This window comes from Lepidochelys kempii, chromosome 1 (genome assembly GCF_965140285.1).
Source record: "Lepidochelys kempii isolate rLepKem1 chromosome 1, rLepKem1.hap1, whole genome shotgun sequence".
Classification (NCBI taxonomy): Eukaryota; Metazoa; Chordata; order Testudines; family Cheloniidae; genus Lepidochelys; species Lepidochelys kempii.
In genome coordinates this window covers 91,924,366-91,942,231 of record NC_136380.1, presented here as the reverse complement: position 1 = coordinate 91,942,231, position 17,866 = coordinate 91,924,366, and positions in this window count along the sequence as shown.

The window sequence follows — 17,866 nt, the reverse complement described above, 5'->3', positions numbered from 1 at the left end:
TGAGAGATTGTTTTTTCATTTCATTCAGTTGCTATGAAACAGTTAGACAGACATATAAACTTCCACTAAATCCCTAAAATCCATTCCTTAAGGTAGCTTCTGGAGAAAACATATTTGTCCATTACCCAGAAGTAAGTGAAGAATCAGAAGGGTATAGAACAGAATCTATTGTGTACAACTACTTTATGAATAATTCACCATACAATTCAGAACTTGCAAATGTCTAACATCTTTTCTAAATAATACACGAGATAAACATGCCAGTAGAAGAGTGCTAAATTCAGTGTTATTAGCAGTCCAAATCCTGCATACCTTATTGACTCCTATGCAGGCAAATCGCTCACTGGGCCAAATCCTGATCCCAGTAACATTTCTTCCATGGAGCCTATACGAGCTGTATTGCCCCCTTGGGCCCCACAGATACAGTTGCCTAAGAGGTTTCTGAGGAGTGAAGGTCCCCTCTGGATTGGTGCATGGTGGTTATATGGATTCCATCCAGCAATATGGTTACAATATGGTTAAAATACAGTTTATTAAATGCATCAGTGAACATCTTCAGGCACATATTCAAAATATAAAATCTGGAACAATAACAACTAAAATTACAGCAGGGAAATGAAAACTCATTGTTTACCTTGAGTATCTATCATCCCAATCCACTCTTAACAGATGTGGGGTGCATGGAAAGACTATGATCTTTGCTCCATTAGACCAAGAGAGAAACGTGTTCCAGACTGGAAGATGTGATGCTTTGGGAAATATGTCTGTAGAATTTAAGGGAATAATGTTGGTTGTTATGATTTTTTATGAAGTTGTTACTATGAAAATTTCTGTATCATAAATGCCTCTCTGTATGTGTATCGACTATGAGATGTCAGGGTTTTGTTCCATCTCTGCCAGACCTGGGACAATGAGGAGTCATTAGAATTCAATGACAATATATGTAAGGCAAAGTGCCTTGGAATAATGGGAGCTAGGAGAAGATACTTCCTTCTTCTGTCTGAAGGGAGGGGAGAAGTGGAAAGCAGTGAAAAATTGGACCATACCAAAGCAGGACACATAGACAGGTGACCAAAGCAAAGAATTATAAAAGGGACTCCCAGGTGTAGATCAAAGACACACAGAGAAAGTTTCAGCAGAAGATAGGAAGGGATGGGGATATGATGGCCAAGGTCAGATGAAACAAGCTGACCTAAAGAGGCTCTGTGTTTCAGAAGAGAAATCACACAGCTGCAGAGGAAGGATGCTGGATACCACAGAAGACCCTGACCACAAAGTACAGAGAATGCTTTGGAATGGTGAGGAAACTGAGGGAGGAAATTATGTGTAGGATTTATTATTTTTGTATAGATCTGTGTATTTCTCATGTGATTAACTAAAGAGCAATGTTAGACTTCTGTGCAAAGTGGCTGGATCACTTGATGATTACCTGTTCTGTTCATTCCCTCTGAAGCACCTGGCATTGGCCAATGTCGGAAGACAGGATACTGAGCTAGATTTATCTTTGTTCTAAGTCAGTATGGCAGTTATTGTATTCTTATGTCTCTGTTTTATATGCTACATTTACTACATGAAAATTTGAAGGCTTGCACATTTGGGTGGAATTCTGGGAAAGGATGTTCTTATACTGCTGAGATATCTTGGTGCTGGAGGATTAAAACAGGTGGGATATGGGGCTCTGTTTACATTAGACTGTAAATCAGTGCACAGGAAATTTGCAAGAGAGGCTGAGGAGATAGCAGCCTACAGCCTGCTGAGCCCTTCCATTAGGGATTCAGTGTCTGGATCTTCTCACAACAGTCAGCTGAGGCACCTCCGGCGGGTGCCTGACCAGATCTGTGACAGAAGGGCCTGCATCTAAGACTATCTGCTTTTTATTACCACATGTACGGACTGTTAGCTGCAACTTCCCAGCAGTTTCAACCTCTGAGATGCAGCAGAAGGAGGGAGGTGATCTTCAGCCAAACCTAAGTGAAGTATCTAAGAGTCTTATTGTTGACTTCAAAGGGCTCTAGTTCAAGCCCTAAAGGAAGCCAGAACCTAAACCACCTAGGGCTCCATAGGTTAAAATTAACTTCTTGAGTTGAAATGAATTTAAAGTCAGTGTAAACTGCAGCGTGCTCTCCAGATGAAAATGGACAGTGATCTTCTGCTTATTTTAAATAAAAAATAACATTCTCTCTCTCTATACTAGGCAGCAGTGATACACTCTGTTTCAAGGCTTGTGGAAAATCAGCCAAAAGGGACTACATTTTAAATATTGCATGCAATTTATTTATTTTTAAAAATTGGTTGATTGATTCATTTTTTACCACGTTGCTCTATGTTTTTATCCTTTGTTAAATTTTGGGGACTGGTATTGTTGTTTTGCACTGTTATAGTGGCCACATTGTGCCTCAAAGGCATTTCAGGGATGGTTGAAACTATTTATATTATATGGGTCTCAATTCTGCAAAGGTAATCACATGGGCAGACTCCTATGCCTACATAGAGGTTTATTGAAAATAATAAGATTCTCCATGGATGCAGAGGTCTGCCTCCACCATTTTCATAGCAGCATTAGGGCTACAGATTACAAAGCATTTGGGAATCCTTGGGGGTAAAAGTCATGATTTTCTCTTTCCAGAAGAAAAATAAAATAAAATTCACCTTAGAATTTTCTCCAGGATTTTAATAGTGAGGGAAACCCTTGGGACAAACTACCAAAAGATGTGGTGGATTCTGTATCACTTGGAATGTGTAAATCAACATTAGAGATCTTTCTAAAAAGATGAGCACTAATTCAGCTACAAATTGCTGGGCTTGTTACAGGAATCACTTGATGAAATCATGTGACTTGTATTATGGAGATCAGACTAGATTATCATAATAGCCTCAATTGGCATTAAAATCCCAGAATTGTTGCACTGGAGATGGGAGAAGCAGTGAAATCATGCTGGTGGTCAGGAGTATTCTGTAATGGAATACCCCTCCCTTCACACTGCTCTCTCTGGGATTCCCAATTACTGTGGTTTCCAACATGCAGGGGTAACTCTGCAGAAAGATAGTATTACCATTAAGTTCATAGGATACTTTGTTTAATCATTCTAGTGAATTTTAATATTAATTTTATTCAGAGGACAATTATTTTACTTGATTCTTGGCCATCAATATAATTAAAATTAAGAGTACATGAGCTCAGAGTAGAGGGAACTGGTACTAAAATAAAACCAAGAGCATTTTGATTCTATGTATCACTGAAAATGTATTGCCAAGAGCACAAAAAAAGTTATAGTCAGGATTTTAACTTCCTTAGAAAAGCCCCATTAGTTATGGGTTTTTAACCTAGCTGTTGTAGATGGGGAAAATAGAATTAGATTCAATCTTCGCCAAATTACATATTGATTGAATATGTCAAATTTTCAACAAGAACTAAAAATAAAAGTGTACTACAATTTACTGCAAGAAGTACATAAGAGAACAAATGATGGCATTATTAAAAGTGGGCTAAAGCAGTTTGCAAAAGAATTGTTGTAACAGGTTCCAAATATTCCTTCTGTTCTCTGTTGATAAGACAAAACTTCTAAGTCAGAAAATGCTAGTGTTCTTTTTTTTTTTTACCTTACAATAAAGTAAAGAGGAACAAAGAAATTTTCATCATACACAAGTGCTGCAGGGACATGAGCAACACATTGAAAAATTAGATTTATTGGGGAAAAGAACCTTATTTTAGGATTGTTTTTCTCGATAGAATATTTGTGTCTTTCCTGATTATTTCCTAGTGAAACAGAAATGTATAGTAAGCTGAATGCACTGTTATCTCATGCACTACTGTGGAATAATGACTTTAAAGTGCTCCATTTGAAACAAGGCTGCATGGGAAAAGAATATTTGTGAAGATTAGTGATTACTGTCAAAACTGAAGTGATCTTCCCTCCAATTATGGCAGTGGCATAAGACAGCAGGGTTATATTAGAGAAAAATCATTACTTTTATATGTATATTTAATGGCACAAGAAATGTTAATTACAATAATAAGAACTTATTGCCTATATTTCCTTTCATCCAAGGATTTCAAAAGTGTTGAGATGTTCACAGAGGCTAAAATGAGAGAACACGTTTCATAAGGAAAGAAACTGGGAGACAGTGATGATATTCTGGGAGCAGATGGCATGGTGAGAGTTGGCAGGAAAGGAAGATTATTTTACATGGAGCGTGTTGGGATAGACTGAAGAGGAGGGAGTCAAAGAGGCCAGAGAGGAGGAAGCCAAAAGAATAGTAAATATGGCAGGAGACCAGCTTGGCTTAACGGTGAAATCCTAGCGGATCTTAAACATAAAAAAGAAGCTTACAAGAAGTGGAAGTTTGGACATATGACCAGGGAAGAGTATAAAAATATTGCTCGGGCATGTAGGAATGAAATCAGGAGGGCCAAATCGCACCTGGAGCTGCAGCTAGCAAGAGATGTCAAGAGTAACAAGGAGGGTTTCTTCAGGTATGTTGGCAACAAGAAGAAAGCCAACGAAAGTGTGGTGTGATTCCTTGAGGACCTTCTCCATGATTTTTCCAGGGACTGAGTTGAGTCTGACTGGCCTGTAGTTCCCAGGATCCTCCTTCTTCCCTTTTTTAAAGATTGGCACTACATTAGCCTTTTTCCAGTCATCCGGGACTTCCCCCGTTCACCACGAGGTAGTAGATGGCCAGCCCTCTGTGGAGAAAGAGGTGGTTAGGGACTATTTAGAAAAGCTGGACGTGCACAAGTCCATGGGGCCCGACGAGTTGCATCCGAGAGTGCTAAAGGAATTAGCGGCTGGGATTGCAGAGCCATTGGCCATTATCTTTGAAAACTCGTGGCGAACGGGGGAAGTCCCAGATGACTGGAAAAAGGCTAATGTAGGCCCAATCTTTAAAAAAGGGAAGAAGGAGGATCCTGGGAACTACAGGCCAGTCAGACTCAACTCAGTCCCTGGAAAAATCATGGAGAAGGTCCTCAAGGAATCAATTCTGAAGCACTTAGAGGAGAGGAAAGTGATCAGGAACAGTCAGCATGGATTCACCAAGGGAAGGTCATGCCTGACTAATCTAATTGCCTTCTATGATGAGATTACTGGTTCTGTGGATGAAGGGAAAGCAGTGGATGTATTGTTTCTTGACTTTAGCAAAGCTTTTGACACGGTCTCCCACAGTATTCTTGCCAGCAATTAAAGAAGTATGGGCTGGATGAATGCACTATAAGGTGGGTAGAAAGTTGGCTAGATTGTCGGGCTCAACGGGTAGTGATCAATGGCTTCATGTCTAGTTGGCAGCCGGTGTCAAGTGGAGTGCCCCAGGGGACGGTCCTGGGGCCGGTTTTGTTCAATATCTTCATAAATGATCTGGAGGATGGTGTGGATTGCACTCTCAGCAAATTTGTGGATGATACTAAACTGGGAGGAGTGGTAGATACGCTGGAGGGGAGGGATAGGATACAGAGGGAACTAGACAAATTGGAGGATTGGGCCAAAAGAAATCTGATGAGGTTCAATAAGGATAAGTGCAGGGTCCTGCACTTAGGACGGAAGAACCCAGTGCACAGCTACAGACTAGGGAACGAATGGCTAGGCAGCAGTTCTGCGGAAAAGGACCTAGGGGTGACAGTGGACAAGAAGCTGGATATGAGTCAGGAGTGTGCCCTTGTTGCCAAGAAGGTCAATGGCATTTTGGGATGTATAAGTAGGGGCATAGCGAGCAGATCGAGTGACGTGATTGTCCCCCTCTATTCGTCATTCATGAGGCCTCATCTGGAGTACTGTGTCCAATTTTGGGCCCCACACTACAAGAAGGATGTGGATAAATTGGAAAGAGTCCAGCGAAGGGCAACAAAAATGATTAGGGGTCTGGAACACATGACTTATGAGGAGAGGCTGAGGGAACTGGGATTGTTTAGTCTGCAGAAGAGAAGAATGAGGGGGGATTTGATAGCTGCTTTCTACTACCTGAGAGGTGGTTCCAGAGAGGATGGTTCTAGACTATTCTCAGTGGTAGAAGAGGACAGGACAAGGAGTAATGGTCTCAAGTTGCAGTGGGGGAGGTTTAGGTTGGATATTAGGAAAAAACTTTTTCACTAGGAGGGTGGTGAAACACTGGAATGCGTTACCTAGGGAGGTGGTAGAATCTCCTTCCTTAGAAGTTTTTAAGGTCAGGCTTGACAAAGCCCTGGCTGGGATGATTTAATTGGGGATTGGTCCTGCTTTGAGCAGGGGGTTGGACTAGATGACCTCCTAAGGTCCCTTTCAACCCTGATATTCTATGATTCTATGATTCTAAGCCATTGGATTAATATATCTTTCTGTTCTCCATCCTTCCTAACACTCCTCATTTGAGCACCTATGGTTCTTACCAAAGTCATTGAGAAAAATGAGTGCTTAATTTATTTGAAAATCAGGTTATTAATTTAGGTTCCTAAAATTAATTTAGGTTCCTAAAATTGGGATGGTATTTTCATAGATTTTTCAAGCCTGATGGGACCATTACAATCATCTAGTCTGACCACCTGAAAAACACAAACCAAAGAACTGCACCCAGTAATTTCTGCATCAAGCCCATAACTACGGTTTGAACTATATCCTATGTTTTGGAAAGATGTCTAGCTCAACTTGGAGACTTCAAGTGATAGAGAATCCATCACATCCAAAGCTTACTGATCTTTTTATGCCTTTTTTCTGAAGATCTCCCTACTATCAGAAATTTTCTTCTATGTGGGTACTTGTAGACATTGAGCAAAACATCTCTTAATCTTCTCTTGGATAAAATAATTAGGGTGAGCTTTACTAAAATAATAAAACCATAAGGTTAGAAGGGATCACAAGGGTCATCTAGTTTAACCCCCTGCTAAGATGCAGGATTTGTTGGGTCTAAACCATCCAAGAGAGATGGCCTCCTTTTGAAAACCGTCAGTGAAGGAGTTTCCACAACTTCCCCATGCAGTCTGTTCCATTGTCCTACTGTTCTTACAGATAGAAAGTTTTTCCTGAGGTTCAATCTAAACCTGCTATGCTATAGCTTGAACCATTGCCTCTTGTCTGACCCTCTATGGCAAGAGAGAACAACTTTTCTCCATCTTTTTTATGGTGACCTTTCAAGTGTTTGAAGACTGTAACCAGGTCCCCCCTTAATCCTTTTTTTTCAAAGTAAACATACCCAGTTCCTTCAGCCGTTGCTTGTATGCTTTAAATTACATCCCTTGGATTATTTTTGTCACATGCCTCTGGATCCTTTCCAGTTTCTCTACATCCTTTCTATACATCAGTGACCAAAATTGGACACAGTATTCCAGCTCAAGCCTAGCCAGCACTGAGAAGATCGGTGCTATCACCCCGTGACTAGACTGCTATGCATCTGTTAATGCAACATAAAATTGCATTTTTTTTTTTGGAACAGCATCACATTGCTGACTCATGTTGAGGATGTGATCCACCACAACTGCACAATAGTTTTCAGAAGTGCTGCTGCCAAATTTACCCCCATTCTCTATTTGTGCATTTATTTGTTCTTCCGTACATGTAGCACCTTACATTTGTATACGTTGAAATTCATTTTGCTGTCTCTAACCCAGTTCTCCAATTTATCAAGTTCCCTATGAGATTTATCTCTATCCTCCAAAATGTCGGCAACTCCCCCCCCCCCCTTTGTGTCATCTGAAAATTTGATCAGTATGCTTTCTAGTCCTACATCAGATTGTTAATAAAAATGTTAAACAGCACCAGACCTAGAATAGCTCCTGTGGAACCCCACTTGACAGCTCCCTCCAATCTGACATTATTCCTTTAATAGTTACTCTTTGTTTATGGTTGTTTAACCAATCATATATCCACTTAATGGCAGGTCCGCCAAGCTCACACTTCTCCAGTTACTTATCTGTCATGCAGGACTGTGTCAAAAGCCTTGCTGAAGTCCAGGTATATTATGTCCACTGCATTCCCCCTATCCACCAAACCAGTTACCCTGTCAAAAATGGAAATCAAGCTGGTTTGGTATGATTTCCTCTAGGTCAGGGGTTCCCAAACTTGGTTCACAGCTTCTTCAGGGTAAGCTCCTGGCAGGCCTCAAGCCGCTTTGTTTACCTCTGCGTCTGCAGGTATGGCTGCTCGCAGCTCCCAGTGGCCCCGGTTCACTGTTCCCGGCCAATGGGAGCTGCGAAAAGTGGCGCAGGCCAGGCCACCGCTTCCCGTAGCTCCCATTGGCTGGGAGCGGTGAACCGCAGCCACTGGGAGCTGCAAGTGGCCATACCTGTGGAAGCTCAGATAAACAAAGCGTCTCGCAGCCTGCCAGGGGCTTACCCTGAACAAAAACAAAACTGAGGTATGTACACAAGGGTCCTTACAGATTATGACATGACAAAATTGGACCTAAATGTTCTCAAATACAGGAAACTGTTTTCCCTACTTTCTAGAATGGAAAGTGGTAGAGCCACGGCTCTATGTCATACCATATTGGCTGCTAGTGATTACCCCTTCATTCTCTAGGTATCTGCAAACGTAATGTTTTATACATTGCTCTAGTATAGGGGCGGGCAAACGTTTTGGTCTGAGGGCCTCATCGGGTTTTGGAAATTGTATGGAGGTCTGGTTAGAGGAAGCTGTGCCTCCCCAAACAGCCAGGTGTGGCCCATCCCCCGCCCTGGATCCTCCTCCTCCCCCCTCCGTTTCTCACCTCCTGAGACCCCCACAGACTCCTGCCTCATCCAACCCCTCCGTTCCCTGACACCCCCCCAGACCTCTGCCCCATCCACCTCCCCCGCTCCCTGTCCCCTGACTGCTCGCCACCACCCCATCCAACGCCTCCTCTCATTCCTGATTGCCCCCCCGGTACCCCTCCTCCATCCAATCACACCTTCTCCCTGACCTCTCCCAGAACCACTGACCCTGATATTCCCCACTACCGCATCCAACCCCTCCTCTCTTTCCTGACTGCCCCCCAGGACCCCTGCCCCCATTCAACCCCCCCTTCTCCCTGTCTCTAACTGCCCCTGGAACCCCTGCCTGTGACTTCCCCCTTCTGCCCCTCCAACCCTCCCTTCTTTCTGACTGCCCCCTGGAACCCGTACCCCAATTTAACCCCCTGTTCCCCGCCTTCTGACAGCCCCGACCCCTGTCCACGCCCCCCCCGAACTTCCCTGCCCTCTATCCAACCCCCCCCCCCGCCCCCTGCTCCCTTCCCCTGTACTCTCCTGCCTGGAGCACCAGTGGCTGGAGCCAGCCACACCACTGCGCAGCACAGAGCACCAGGTCAGGCCAGGCTCAGGAGCTGCCCTGCCCCAGGAGCTCGCTGACCCAAGCATTGCTCCGGCGGCACAGCAATGTGAGGTTGTGGAGAAGGGGCTGGGGGCTAGCCTCCCGGGCCAGGAGCTCAGGGGCCAGGCAGGAGGGTCCCGCCGGCTGGATGTGGCCCTCAGGCCATAGTTTGCCCACCTCTGCTCTAGTAGCTTCCCAGGTATCAAAGTCAGGGCTGACTGGTTTGTAGTTCCCCAGCTCCTCCTTGTCCCCCTTTTTCCTCTCTTGTCATCCATGAGTTTGCAAATATTATTTCCAGTTGCACCAAGATTTCTTCTGCTAATTCATCTAGTATTCCTTTAGTATCCTCAGGTGAATAGCATCAGGCCCTGCTGATTTGAATTAATTCAAATTTGTCAAAAGATCTCTGACATGTACTTTTCTTATCATGATTTTTGTCTCTTGTCTATCATAACTTCACAAGTCATCCTGTCTCAGGTTATGTTTTGTGAGAAGACTGAAGCAAAGAAGGCAATAAGCTGCTCTTCCTTCCTATAATTTTCCGTTACCAGTTCACCTTCTCCATTGAGCAGCAGACCCACACCATCCCTGATCTTTATTTTTTGCCTTACATTTTTGAAGAACTCCTTCTTGTTCTCTCCAATATTCTTTGCTGAATGCAACTCATTCTTTGCCTTGGCTTTCCTGATTTTGTCCCTACATGCTTGTGCTATTCCCATGTATACTTCTTTGATGACATGCTCCTCCTTCATTTCCTGTATGTATTCCTCTTGGTTTTTAGATCAATCAAAAGCAACTTGTGCACTCACAGTGGCCTCGTGTGGCTCTTCTGATCTTTCCTCTGCATCAGAATAGCTTGATGCTGAGCCTCTAATATTACATCTTTCAGGAACTGCCAGCCCCTTTCGACTCCTCTTCTTCCTAATTGGTCTTTCCATGGGACCTTGCCTACTATTTCTCTGAGTTTGTTGAAATCTGCCTTTCTGAAGTCCAGTATTCTTGTTTTGCTGGTCTCATGTACATGTTTCCATAGGATCTTGAATTCTTCCAGATCATGATCACTTCCTCTCAAGTTTCCAGCCACCTTCATGTTCACAACTAATTCATCCCTGTTGATCAAAACCAGATCCAAAATGGATGACCTCCTAATTGTTTCCCCAGCTTTCTGAATCAGGAAGTTGTGTCCTTCACTTGGCAAGAATTTTCAGGACACATTATGTTTTGCTCTTATAGTATTCCAGCAGACATCAGGGAAGTTAAAATCCTCCATTAATACTAGCTCATGTGTGTTAGCTAATTTTGTTACCTGCTCGTAGAATGACTCATGCACTTCCTCTTCCTGATTCGGTGGTCTATAATAGACCCTCACCATAACACTGCTACTGTTCTTTTCCCTTTTTATACTGACTCAGGGACTCTGTCGCTCACTTCTGCTGGGACCTTAAAGCAAGTGTATACTTTCTTGACATACAACACAACACATCCTCCATTTTTCCCATACCTATCCTTTTGGAATAAGCTATACCCCTCAGTGCTGGTACTCCAATCATGGGAATTGCCCCACCAAGTTTCTGCAATACCAATTGAGTAATAATTGTCTTCATATACCATGACTTACAATTAGTTTTGCTGTTCTAAGTGTCTCACTATAAAGCTTTTTTTCCAGACCTCGGATCATTCTTATACATCTTCTCTGAACCCAACTAAATTTTCAACACCTCTTTTTAAAGTATTGACAGCAGATTTAAACATACTATTCCAGTAATGCTCTCATTAATCTTGTATTCTAAGATAATGCCATCTTTCAACTCCTACTTGATATTCCACTGCTTATGCATCCAACAACCATGTTCACCCTCTTTCCTACAGATTTCACCAGAAGCTCATGTTCAGCTGGTTATCTGCCACTATACCCAATTCTATCTAACTATTTCCTTCCAGGAAACTGTCTCCCATCTTGCAAGTGTGACCTATATTCATTGTTCCTTGATGTGATCTTCAAGTTGATTGTGTTGTTTAGATGAGCCCACTTTACCAAGCAATCAAGATCTCTCTGTATTACTGACCTGCCTGCCACCATAGTTATTTATAAATTTTGGTATCATCTACAAATTTATCAGCAAGAATTTTATGTTTTCTTCCAGATCATTGATAAAAGTATTGAATAATATTAGGCCAAGATGAGATCCTTGCAGGGCATCACTAGAAACACCCCCATAGAACAATGATGTACATTCATAATTACTGTTTGAGATCCATCAGTTGACCAGATTTAAATGCATTTAATGAGTGCATCATTGCTCTTGAATACCCTTCATTTTTTTTCTCAGTAACTCATGGGGGATTTAGTCAAATGACTTATGGATTTTTAAGTGCATTATGTTTAGATATGCATAATGTACATGTTATATTTTTAAAAGCACACTGACTTTCAAAACCACTTAAGATCTTTTGAAAATCATACACAGTCACCTAAGTTTAGGCACTTATATTTGAAAATGTTCACCTAAATTGCTTGCCCAGAATCACACAGTGAGTCAGTGGGAGAGCTAGGAATACAACCCAGACATCCTAGCTTCTCAAACCTCTACTCTATCCACTTTTGTTTATTATTGTCTATTAAAAAAAGAAAAAAAAACTATTGGACTTTTCTATAAAGGCTAAATAAGATTAAATAATAGGGATCTACATAAATGGGTAGGGTCTTATAGTCATTATTCTAAATTCTATAGGTTTCAATAAAAATCATAGCTGTAATATAAGCTTTTTGAAAAGATCTATATAATTATATTGCAAGGATATAATTACCTATTAAAATCTATAGGATGACTGTGAAAAACTATAGAGAGATTTACCATTCTCTATTAAATACTGTAGAACTTTTCTATGAGGGAATACAGAAGATTCAGGAACAAATTTTAATGCAACTGCAACATATCTTAGTTTCAGAATGCACAAGGGAGAAATTCTCTTCTCGAACTTTAAAGTCAGGCTATGTTTCTAGGGCCCTGGGTGCTTCTTAAACAACACCGCTCTTTAGAATCAACTCCATCAAGTCTCCATATATTGATCATCATTCTTAGTTTAGAAAATTCATGAAAACTCTCTTGCCCTTTTGTATCAAGTCAGCATACAAAAATCCAACTCACTAAATAAATAAAACACCCATCCACGCCCCCCCTCCCACACACACACCTACATCTAGGGTAGATCTGCATTTACACTGAATAGTAAAACTACTTCAGAAACAAACTAACTTTTCAAAATCTATTTTTTTTCTAAAATGGTGCAAAAATGGCAACTCATTTTAACTATTATTTATTTTATTTCTAACAGGTTTTGTTGTTTAGGTAGTGAATAATAGATACAAGCTGACAAAGGATATATTTCCCCCCTACAGCACTACTAGTGTCATTACTTTACTTTTCTGTAGATAATACATTATGGTGTCAGTGAAATTAACTTGAAATTATTACCATTTCCTATGGAGTTACTGTCTCTCAGAAACCAGAGCTTTTAGAAGCATCCAGTTTTAGTTTCACAAGTTCTTGAAGAAAAGCTTACCCTTTCAAGGTTCTGATTTCTTTGAATATGGGGGGTTTCTACACACTTTCCAAATCCTTATGCCCTCTTTCTTTATATCCTTTTCTCCTCTCGGTCTACCCACTTGTTTGGCTATTGGTAGACATTTTCTGATCCTCTCCTCCCCTTACAAATCTCCTAAGTCAAAATTCTGTCCCATAGTTCCATGAACCCCTCCCTTTGACCCAATGGGATACTTGGTTGAGTGGCTGACCAACGAAGAATACAGCTGATCCCGAGCATCCCTCAAGACTCCATGGTTTTCTCCATAAAATTTTGCTGAGCCAATAGTTTTCAAAGGAGATGATTATGATTTACAGATGTATACTGTTTATTATCATTTAATGCTCACTGTCGCTTTCCCCATCAGTTTACTCCACAGCTCTAGTAACAACATTCATACAGGGATCACATGTTCTCAAGTGGCTAGAACATGAGACAGGGAGTTGAAAAGCCTTAGTTGTGTTCCTAGCTCTGCCACTCACTAACTTTCTGATTATGGGTAAATAATTTGATTTATCTCTGTTTAACTTGCCCCACATGTAAAATTAGAATAATTAGTCATACCTATCCTATAGGTGTATTGTGCTTACATTGTGTAAGAAGAAAATAATGTCATGGCATAAGTGGGTATGGAGAACTGGAAAATATCAGGGTTTTTTTTGTTGTTTTGATATGATTTTCTAAATGAATATTGAGGATAACTTTATGAATTTGCTTGCTGAGAAGTTAGATTGAATAGGGCTGTCCCGGGAACCAAGCAAAAAAGGTAACACAATGGCCTAGATAATGAGAATCTCAACAAACACTCAAATAGAATAATCGGACTAATATCTCTGAAGATGTGACTCCAAGACCCCAAACCTGTTGCCACAGCTGTATAGCCAAGGCTTTGAAAGCTGGAGATCAAAAGACTCTGATCAGTTAAAAGATCTGCCCTGCTGAAAGAGAGGTGGAAAGTTGTCAGCAGGGGCAGGTTGACACAGAATGGCTAAGAGCCAGGGCCTACAGAACTCAGGTTTTAACTTGGTCCCCAAGTGGCCAGGGGGAATCAAAGCTAAGTCATGTCTACCTACAGCAGTGGTGGGCAGCAGTGGCCGCAATGGGAGCTGCGGGAAAGCAGCAGCCAGCACGTCCCTGCGGCACGCGCCACTTCCCACAGCTCCCATTGGCTAGGAATGGTGAACCAAGGCCACTGGGAGCTGTGGGCAGCCATGCAAATGTAAACAAACTGGCTGCCGGCCTGCCAGTGGATTACCCTGATGGGCCGCATGCAGTCCGCAGGCCACAGGTTGCCCACCACTGACCTACAGGCTTGAGGGGAATGCCAAGATAAAGTAAGACACTATGAAAATAGGTATCTATTATTTAAAATCCATTTCTTTGAGTGCTGGGTCCCATTTGGCAAATAAATCATACTTTGTATTGAAGAAGCTGCTTCTACATCTCTGCATACTTTTACTGTCACAGATTCCGAAAGAAACACTGATGGTGGTTCCAAGTCTGTTAGTTCTCCTGGGTATCATGGTTGGCAATCAGTGGGGTACAAGCCTGAGACATAGTCAGACAGTGGTTGGATTGTGGAGCTTGTCACTTGAAAGGGTGCACTCAAAAGACAGGAAAAGGGTCTCAGAAGGGGCAGTTCATGCAGGGACCATGGCAGACAATACACTTAATGTAATTGTGCTATGGATGAATTTGGCTCTTAAAATCCAGTGTGTGTATAATAATGAGCTGAAATGCTATCACAGGCCTATGAAATGATCATAGTCAAAGTGTCCTCAATGAAACATCTTTGACTAATATTCACCTGAGTTTTTGAATGAGACAAAATTAGCTGAATTAAATGACTGCTTATTGGAACAGCTATTCCTGGAACCCACAAGAGGAGTGGCAATTCTTGATTTAGTCCTAAATGAAGCACAGGATCTGGTCCAAGAGGTGAATATAGCTGGACCAATTGGTAATAGTGACCATAATATAATTAAATTTAACTTCCCTCTGGTGGGGAAAACACTACAGCATCCCAACATTGTAGTATTTAATTTCAGAAAGGGGGACAACACAAAAATGAGGAGTTAGTTAAACAGAAATTAAAATGTACAGTGCCATAAGTAAAATTCCTGCAAGCTGCATGGAAACTTTTTAAAGACATCATAATAGAGGCCCAACTTAAATGTATACCCCAAATTAAAAAAAAAAAAAAAAAAAACATAGTAAGAGAACCAAAAAAGTGCGACCATGATATGCAACAAAGTAAAAGAAGAAGTAAGAGTCAAAAAGGCATCCTTTAAAAAGTGGAAGTTAAACCCTAGTGAGGAATATAGAAAGGAGTATAAACTCTGGCAAATGAGGTGTAAAAATATAATTAGGAAGGCCAAAAAAGAATGTGAAGAACTGCTAGCCAAAGACTCAAAAAAAATAGCATTTTTTGTTTAAATTCATTGGAAGTAGCAAGCCTGCCAAACAACCAATGCGGCCACTGAATAATCAAGATCCTGAAGGAGCACTCAAGGATGATATGGCCATTGTGGAGAAACAAAATGAATTATTTGCATTGATCTTCATGGCTGAGGATGTGAGGGAGATTCCCAAACCTGAGCCATTTTTTAGGTAACAAATCTGAGGAACTGTCCCAGATTGAGGTGTCATTAGAGGAGGTTTGGGAACAAATTGATAAACTAAACAGTAATAAGTCATCAGGAGAAGTTGGTATTCACCCAATAGTTCTGAAGGAACTCAAATGTGAAATTGCAGAACTATTGCCTGTAGTGTGTAACATACGATTTAAATCATCTTCTGTACTATATGACTGGATTTTTAATAAGGGCTCCAGAGGTGATCCTGGCAATCACAAGCTGGTAAGCCTGACTTCAGTACTGGGCAAATTGGTTGAAACTATAGTAAAGAACAAAATTGTCAGACTCACAGATGAACAGAATGTGTTGGGGAAGAGTCAACAAGTTTTTTGTAAAGGGAAATCATGCCTCACCAATCTACTAGGATTGTTTGAGGGGGTCAACAAGCATGTGGACCAGGTATATATAATAAGACAGAAAATATAATATTGCCTCTATATAAATCCATAATACACCCATATCTTGAATACTGCATGTAGATATGGTCACCCCAGCTCAAAAAATATACATTGGAATTGGAAGAGGTTCCAAAAAGAACAACAAAAAATGATTAGGGTATGGAACGGTTTCCGTATGAGTAGAGATTTATAAGACTGGGACTTCTCAGTTTGGAAAAGAGACGACTCAGGGGGGATATGATAGAGGTCTATAAAATCATGACTGGTGTGGAGAAAGTAAATAAGGAAGTGTTATTTACTACTCCTCATAACACAAGAACTAAGGATGACCAAATTAAATTAATAGGAAGCAGGTTTAAAACAAACAAAAGGAAGTATTTCTTCACACAACACACAGTCAACCTGTGGAACTCCTTGACAGAGGATGTTGTGAACACTGAGACTATAACAGGGTTCAAAAAAGAACTAGATAAGTTAATGGAGGATGGTGTCCCTCGCCTCTGTTTGCCAGAAGCTGGGAATGGGTGACAGGTGATGGATCACTTGATGATTACCTGTTCTATTAATTTCCTCTGGGGTATCTGGTATTGGCCACTGTCGGAAGACAGGATACTGTGCTAGATGGACCTTTGGTCTGATCCAGTATGGCCATTCTTATGTTCTTAACTTGTTATTCTTATTTACTTACTTTCTCAGATGCAGTTGTCTTGTTTGTGGAAGGATTGTTTTATTTGTGTTTTGAGCAAATAAATTATTAATTTCCAATACAGCTGTGTAATTATCGCAAAATCAATGTTTTCGCTCATTGAAAATACTTTTAAAACTAGAATATTAGGATACTTATTGGTGTGATAACAAACAAAGTAAATTAAAATTGCTGAGCTAGTCACATTTACCCAGGGCACTGGTATAATCACAATGAATTAAGAATGTTAATTATTCACAGGAACAAACAAGATTGTGAGTTCTGTGGATCTACTAGCATGAATAACTCCTCACCAATGAGAATGATAGATTCACCATCTGTAAGAGTTGGAGCCTTAGTTACTTCACTTTTGTCCTTCTGATTCTATCTTCTCACCAGAGAATATTACCAACGGTTATGATGATATAGTGCCATAATTTTCCATGGCATTTTTCAGTGATCAAAAATATACTTACTTCAGAATGTACAATAGAGGCTGCACTGACATGGCTACTTTTTCCAAAGGCTTGGGTAGGTCTAGATTCTCAAAAAGTTAAGTTTCAGAGGAACAGCCGTGTTAGTCTGTATTCGCAAAAAGAAAAGGAGGACTTGTGGCACCTTAGAGACTAAATTGGTTAGTCTCTAAGGTGCCACAAGTCCTCCTTTTCAAAAAGTTAAGGCATACAACTGGTGTGTAAGATATGCAGTAAATAGAATAGCTAATACATATACATACAACTACCTTAATTGTAGGTGTGTAACAAGGTCTTGCCTGAACCAGTATTGGTCTCTAATGTTGCCTTAGTTTCCCCTTCTTGTGAGATTGTGCAAATCAAATAACACCCCTGATTGTGGGATGGTTTATTAAACCAAAACAATTCTGATATCAATTAAATCTGTCTCCCACTCCACAAGTTCTTCAGTCCCTTGCTGAACTCAAAAGTCCCCAAACCCAGGTCCTGCTTCATGGCATTTCCTTCCCTCTCAAGACTATTGTCCTTCTTAAATTTTCTGCTCCTGCCCACCACTGAAGATAGCTCTCTCCAGGCCTTTCCATCTGACTGGCATGGAGAGATTAATGCCCCTACTGCAAGTCATTCCAACCAGGCCTTTTCATCTTGCTGGTGTAGAGAGACACTTCTCTGCTCCTCTTTGATCCTGGATACCTTCTGAAATTCCTGCAATATTATCCCTGCATCTCTCTCTCCCTTGGATCAAGGCTACTAGCCCCAACTCTTTCTCTGCTCCCAACATCTCTTTGAGCAGGTGAGCTCTACCAGGACCCCTCTGGACTTCCTTGGAGAGAGTTTC